The following is a 7,500-nucleotide window of genomic DNA, read 5'->3' as shown; positions in this document are numbered from 1 at the left end:
CAGCGTCCTCTTCAACCCTCCAGTTCATAATGTTATCTGGAAACACAGATATTACTCCTTCCCTGCTCCCCAATAGCAAGGGATATATTTGCTCTCTCTTTGCATTTATGTTGCCCTAGGGAGAATCTACGTGGAACAGAAAGTAAGATGAAAAGCAGAAAGTAAAATGAAAAGCTAACTCCCGTAAGAGGTAGTGCCGTCAGTGCACCTCACGGGTGAACTGTAGGCATTACTAACGGTTCTTTGCGGCGGCATCTCTTCGGCCCCTAGCTGCAACCCCCTTAATTCCTTTTACTGTACCTCCATTCATATTATCTTTCTTCCAGCTTGCTACCCACCCTCTCCTAAGAATTATTCCATAGTGCAACTGAGAGGTTTTCCTCCTGTCGCACCTTTCAAACCTACCTGCTCTCAATTTCCTTTCCTGCGCTGAATGACCTCATAGGTCCCAGTGATAGGCCTTTGGCCTAAACTCTATATTCCATTCTGAGATTGCTAACATATGTTGCTATGATGTTTAAAGGTCATTGTTAGATTTTTTCGCGCACAAATGATTTCACGGTTCAATTAGTTTTTTAATGCGTAATATGTATATGTATAGAAGAGGTATACTTGGGCTCAGACGCTAACCGGACTGATAATGTTCGAATATTGTATTCAAATAACCTTATTGGCAAAATAAGGTAAGAAATAATTAAGATAATATAGACAGGAGTTCATGATACGATCAAATATGTGTTTGCTTTGTTTGCGTGTGCATGTATTTTGACGACAATAAAAATTCTGTCGTTAGGGTCGTCTGTGAAGTTTTTTCTCGTGGAAAGTGAATTGGAAAGTAAAACTTCAAGAATTAAAATTCTAACGAAAAAAAAGCAGTGGTAAAAAGTTATGAAAAGTTTTTTTACAACTAACTTGCTAAAGCTGTCCATTTTTGTGTGACTAATAATAAGAGGCTTGTGTCAGCTGCCACTCGAAAGATCAAGTGAGTCCATAGGTATATACATATGAAAAATGTAAAGGCTTTACTGTTTAAAGTAATAAAGTGTATACTATCAAACAAGCCCTCATACACGCACGCACACACAAACACACACAACACACACGCAAACACACACCCACCCACAAATCTTTCAGTTAACTAAAGAGGAATGTTGTTAGTCCCAAAAGCTCTTGCTTGCTTGTAGCCTCAATCATTCAAAAGCCGATTTTGAAAGCCTATCGAGAATTTGCAATTTAATTAGTCTCAAAATTTGTATTTTGATATACCTGACCTCATAGTTTTCAAATACAGAAGTATATTCTAATTATAGCCCTGACGTCATAGTCTCAAAATGCAGAAGTTTATTTTGATTATAGCCCTGACTTCATAGTCTCAAAATGCAAAGGTTTATTTTAATTATAGCCCTGACGTCATAGTCTCAAAATGCAAAGGTTTATTTTAATTATAGCCCTGACGTCATAGTCTCAAAATGCAGAAGTGTATTTTAATTATAGTCCCTGTCGTCATAGTCCCAAAATGCAGAAGTTTATTTTAATTATAGCCCTGACGTCATAGTCTCAAAATGCAAAAGTTTATTTTAATTATAGCCCTGTCGTCATAGTCTCAAAATGAAGAAGTATATTTTATTTACAACCCTGCCGTCACAGTCTCAAAATGCGGAAGTATGTTTTAATTATAGTCATGTCGTCACAGTCTCAAAATGCAGAAGTATATTTTAATTATAGTCCTGTCGTCACGGTCTCAAAATGCAGAGGTATACTTCCTTTAAGAGGAACTGAAAATATTTCTCTAATATTCCTTCCATGCGTAGATTTTTCAAGGCATTGAAGCAAAAAAAAATTATATATTGCTAACACTACGCGATAGATCTCGTATGTGAGAGCTTCCAGTACGAGTCGAGTGAATCCTTAGCATTTATCCATCCCACTGATCCATGGCTTGGTCTATCAGCTCGTATTTCACAGCCGATGTGAACGCAAGGCTTATTGGTGACTGGAATTGATGTTCGGTCTCTCCTGCCTTTCGTTGATAACAATAGATCTGTAAAATAAATTTAACTAACCGATATAAGACTTGAGGCCATTGTTATGCTCTTACGTGAAGGACAAAAACATAAAGTTGAGTAGACTGAGGGAGCCAACGACGTATTACAGTGATATAGAACAGTTCCAAGGACGATAAATATAGAGACAATACACAGAGAGTTGACTAAATATTGTCCATCAAAAGACTGAAGGTTGAAATACCCTGTGGAAACAAGAAATGGAAGATTTCAAAGATTGCTAACAGGAAGTACAAGAGACTTTTTTGAAGCTCTGAGAGACTTTGGTAAAATGAGAACAAATTTTTTTATTTCAGAACGAAAGAACTAGCTTTTAAGCCCACAAAGGAATTTTTGAGCCCCCAGTTCCATCTCTCTCTCTCTCTCTCTCGTCTCTCTTCTCTCTCTCTCTTCTCTCTTTAAAACGGCCAGTTCTAATATATTTATAAATTCTAAAAGATTTTCTCCACTAAAGATAAAGAACAGATACTTATAATCCACGATAATCCTTTGTAAGTTCCAATATACACAGACACTGATAGGTGAATATATATATATATATATATATATATATATATATATATATATATATAATATATATATATATATATTTATATTATCACAAAGACTGTACCGTCGTTAAACACCCAAACGTCCTCTGTAAAAATTGTTGCATAGCGTAGTTTGGGCAGCTGATTTGCCTCACTCTGTTTTTTTACTTATTTTTTTCAGTCTTACTCTTTCTTTTGTGTAGTAGGTGTTTCTAAGACTTTAGTGAAGTTTGCTTTAGAAGGAACTGTTGAAATTTACCTTTTAACTTTTTACTTTACTGAAAGCTGTTGCCATTTAATTTTTAATATAAATTAAATCAAATCGAGTATGAATGTTCACAAGTATTATATGTTTTTTGCCTTGAAAATGCGACTTGGAATTCGTCGCGAAACGTCGGCATTGAAATAAACTGTAAATGATAAGGATGACTTTCCATAGTACTATTTTGTGATATATCTTCTTTGAGCTCCAGCTCCGGCCCATATATATATATATATATATATATATATATATATATATATATATATATATATATATATATATATATATATATATATATATATATATATATATATATATATATATATATATATATATATATATATAATGTATATATTAAAATAATTCGATAGCAGTTATTCACGAAGGAAGTGTTGGAAAGGCGCTGAAAATGCAAATCCTACAGCATAAATCCATGAATCAATGGACTGAGAACTGCATACGTACACAGCGCTTGATGCCATGTGTGTGTGTATGTGTGTGTGTGCGTGTCTGTGTGTGTGTTTAGTGGTCTGACGGGAGAAAGAGAGAGAGACAGAGAGAGAGAGAGAGACAGAGAGACAGAGAGAGAGAGGTCGCATGCAAAGTCCTGCAGTCGTTTTTCCCTTTTTGGTTTGGAAACTATAAAATAAATGGAGATAGTTTACAGAAGGCAGAGGCAACAGAGATTTACATCTGTTATCAACCAGATGATAATGGACGGGAGGATTTTTTTCAACAAAGCAACGCCGATCGAAGGCTTTCCACTGGATGGTTAGTTGATGTTTTGTGCGCTTTCTTATTCTAGTTCTTGACGAGGCAGAAATCGGTTTAATGTTTCAACTTTGTTTTTCTGCTACGCTCTCCTAAAAGTTCTTATTATTCAGCATAATTTTTTAGTATTTTTTGCCAGGCGTCTTTTCCCTTTAATGATGATGGGTCAAGATGGTGTTAGAATTCTATATCTTGGTAAGATTTCTTTTTTGGGGTGGTGGTGGGGGGGAATGAAGTTGCCAGCTCATAACCCTTTCCTTCACTGCATAGGTCTAGAGGGATACAACAGAATGAAAAAAAAAATAAATAAAGTGTTTTTCTTTTGTGGTATGGAACCTACCAGTGTAGACTGAAAATAATTCATTGTCTTAATGCTCGCAGAAAAGTCGATAAAAGTAACTAATTACAAATTTGTCTCGAGGAAGAATAAGATAAGCACGAATTCATAACAAAACAAAATACCACAAAATAAACATCCCCAAATGCATTCAGCCCTTTGATTGGGAGTCTGCCTAAAGGGAAAAAAAGTCGTATTTTCTGTATATCTTGGCATAGTACACTGGACAGGAAAAAGTGCTGCAAAGGGAATATATATAAGCACCAGATTAAGGTATCGCAGCAAAATATAAAATGAGGATTAAATTATGAAACACTCTTATGATATCAAAAGAAGTGGCAATACCGGGGATGAAAAATTTCAAAATTTACGATTATGAGATTGTTGTTGGGGGACTTTCAAACAACTTCATGATGATTCAGTTTGTAAAGGAAAGGTCATATAGAAATTTTAGGGGGGGACTGAAGTAATAAAATTGCTGTTCGTCGACTGTGAAATTGATCTGAGAAATGGAAATAAGTAATTTTCTCAATGGGTGAGCAAGGATGACTGATTTTTTTTGTTTTTGTATATGGGAAAAGAGTTTTGGATATTAAAGGAAAATAAAAGTTGGAAATGATCTGACATTTTTGTTCTATGTCAGAGTTCACTCGTGTGTTTTGATTTTAATAGTGAACGAAAACACTTAGAATGTTGACGTCGGGTGATATGATAGGAACAAAAGAACACACGAGAAGAAACAAAAGAATTACAAAATCGGAAAATTATGAAAAAAAGTGTCGTATATAAATAGTTTATGTTAGAAATAGCCCATTATACAATTTCCTGATGAACTAGAGCTAGTGAGAACGGGGGTCGACCAAATATTATGATAAGGAATACGAATAAAAGGGGAGAGATCATAAACATAAACATAAAAAAAATAATAATAAAATATAAACACAAACAAATGCATAAATAAATAAAACAAACAAGCAAATAAATAAATAGATAAATAGTAAATAAATAATAAAATAATAAATAGATAATAAATAAATAATAAATAAACACACAAATAAATATTATAAATAAATAAATAAATGCACAAACAAATGAATAAATAAATAGCTTAAATAAATAAATAAATAAATAAATCTATATACACACAAACAAATACATAAATAAATAAATAGATACATAAACATATAAAATAAATAAATAAATAAATGAACAAACAAATAAATAGATAAATAAATAAATAATAAATAAATAAATAAAATAAATAAATAAATAAATAATAAATAAATAATCAAATAAATAAATACGAATAAAGGGGGAGAGAACAAAATAAATAATAAAATGAATAAATAAATAAATAACCAAATACATAAATAAAATAAGCAAACAAACAAATAAATAAAATGAATAAATAAATAAACAAATAAAAAATAAACAGATAAACAAATAAACAAATAAATAAATAAATGAATAAATAAATAAATAAATAAATAAATAAATAAATAAATAAATAAATAAATAAATAAAATAGAAAAACAATGAATGCTGGTATTCCATTGTTGTAAAAAGACAAGTTAACGAAAGAGAATGGAGACTGAAAATGGAACTGCCATCCTACGTGCTTGTGAATAGCAATTCGAACAGCACCCCTAAGGCTTTTGAGCCGGGGAAGAATAACTTAGGCCTGGAAGAGTGTAGTGAAGAACGTCGATAGAGAGAAAACCTTATTTTCGTCATAGGTGGAGTTAGAACAAAATGGAAAGTGAATCGACTAGGAAGTAGGAATAGATCTCGAACGTCTCTCGTCAATATCTAAATAGAATGAAGTGGTCAGGAAATGCGAAAGTTTTTGTCAGTAGAATATATCGGACAGATTTTTTTTTATTTGTTTTGGTAAAATAAATGAAAATCGTTCAAATGAAACCTGAATAGACGAAGCGTAACTCACGTTTTTCATCTATATCAAGAATTCAATTGAAATTCTTATTGATCATAAATTCCCATTTGAAGCCTGAATAGATCAAACTTGATGCACGTTTTTCATCTATATCGAGAATTCAGTTGAAATTCTTATTGATCACAAATTCCCATTTGAAACCTGAATAGATAAATCTTGACGCATGTTTTTCATCTACATTAAGAATTCAGTTGGATCCTGGTGATCATAAATTACTCTCGCATTTAAGCAGGAATGTGGTCTTTGAGTGCTAATTATGAAATAATATCTTCCACGTTGAAGCAGCTACAAAAAAGGATTTATTTGTACTACAGAAAACTAGAGCCATCACAATTATAATACAGACCTTAGATCACCGATGGCAAAATAGGATATTTGCAATAGAAAAAAAAAAAAAAAAATGGGGGGTCGGGTGCGGGGGGCGAGGGAGGGTAGGGAGGGGGGCGCCGACGGGGAAAGGAACTTGTACAAAATACACGAACTGTGTATTTTGATGTTTCCTATTCAGGGCATAATTATCACAGCCATATATCTCTCCTAAACCTGCTTTGCACCTTAACAGTAAACTGTTGTCGCTAAAGATCTGCTCAAGGTCCCATTTAAAAAAAAATCCTTTGAATTAATTACCGCTACATAAATTAGTCATTTGACTACAAAATACAACATCTGACGAGGAAGTAATCTACGAGAACCTACGATGGTTAATACGTTATCAATGAACAGGTGCTTTACCAGACACTTCAATCTAGAGATCACAGGATGGAATGATGAGATGCCTCTGCCTGAAATTAGACGGACAAAATGCAAATAAAACATGGCTATCTTCGTATATGATTAAAAAAAAGAATAAACTATAATTAATTAATTAATGAATAGACCCAGTGCATCTGGCTGAAATGTTGAATGAACCTGCAAATAGAATAATAATTACACTGACAAAATGAAAATAAAACATGGCTATTGTCGTATATGATTAAAAAAAAGAATAAACTATAAATCAATCAATAAAACCAGTACATCTGGCTGAAATGTAGGATGAACCTGCCAACAAGATAAATAGAAGCAGATGTAATGTTAAACGTTCCTGTTAAAAATCTCTTCAAACGCAAATAAAATACACCTGATGTTTGTAATTTCTCAAGGAAATAGAATTAAAATTTGTATACTACCAAGGCTAAGCATATGTTAACAACAAGCCTGGGTTTAGTTTAAGCTGTCAAGAGAAGAGAGAGAGAGAGAGAGAGAGAGAGAGAGAGAGAAAGTTTGTATATTACCAAGAATGAGCATATGTTAACAACAAGTCTGGTTTAGCTTAAACTGGAGAGAGACAGACAGACAGACAGACAGACAGACAGAGCCAGAGAGAGACAGAGAGAGAGAGAGTGTGTGTGTTCTAGCCTCCTACCTTTCTGCATAATGAAGGCCGTCAAATTAGAGAGAAGATCAGGCAGCGCCCTTTCCAATATGTCTCTGGTGGCCCAAGGGGGTGACCAGACCTCACGCAGGAAATTACACCTGTCATGCTGCCAGATGTCAGGAAGACATCTGCGTCCGGTTCTCTGCATCTGTATGTCAAATGTGAG

The sequence above is a fragment of the Macrobrachium nipponense genome, chromosome 31 (assembly GCF_015104395.2).
Source record: "Macrobrachium nipponense isolate FS-2020 chromosome 31, ASM1510439v2, whole genome shotgun sequence".
Taxonomy (NCBI): domain Eukaryota; kingdom Metazoa; phylum Arthropoda; class Malacostraca; order Decapoda; family Palaemonidae; genus Macrobrachium; species Macrobrachium nipponense.
This window is presented reverse-complemented; position numbering follows the sequence as displayed.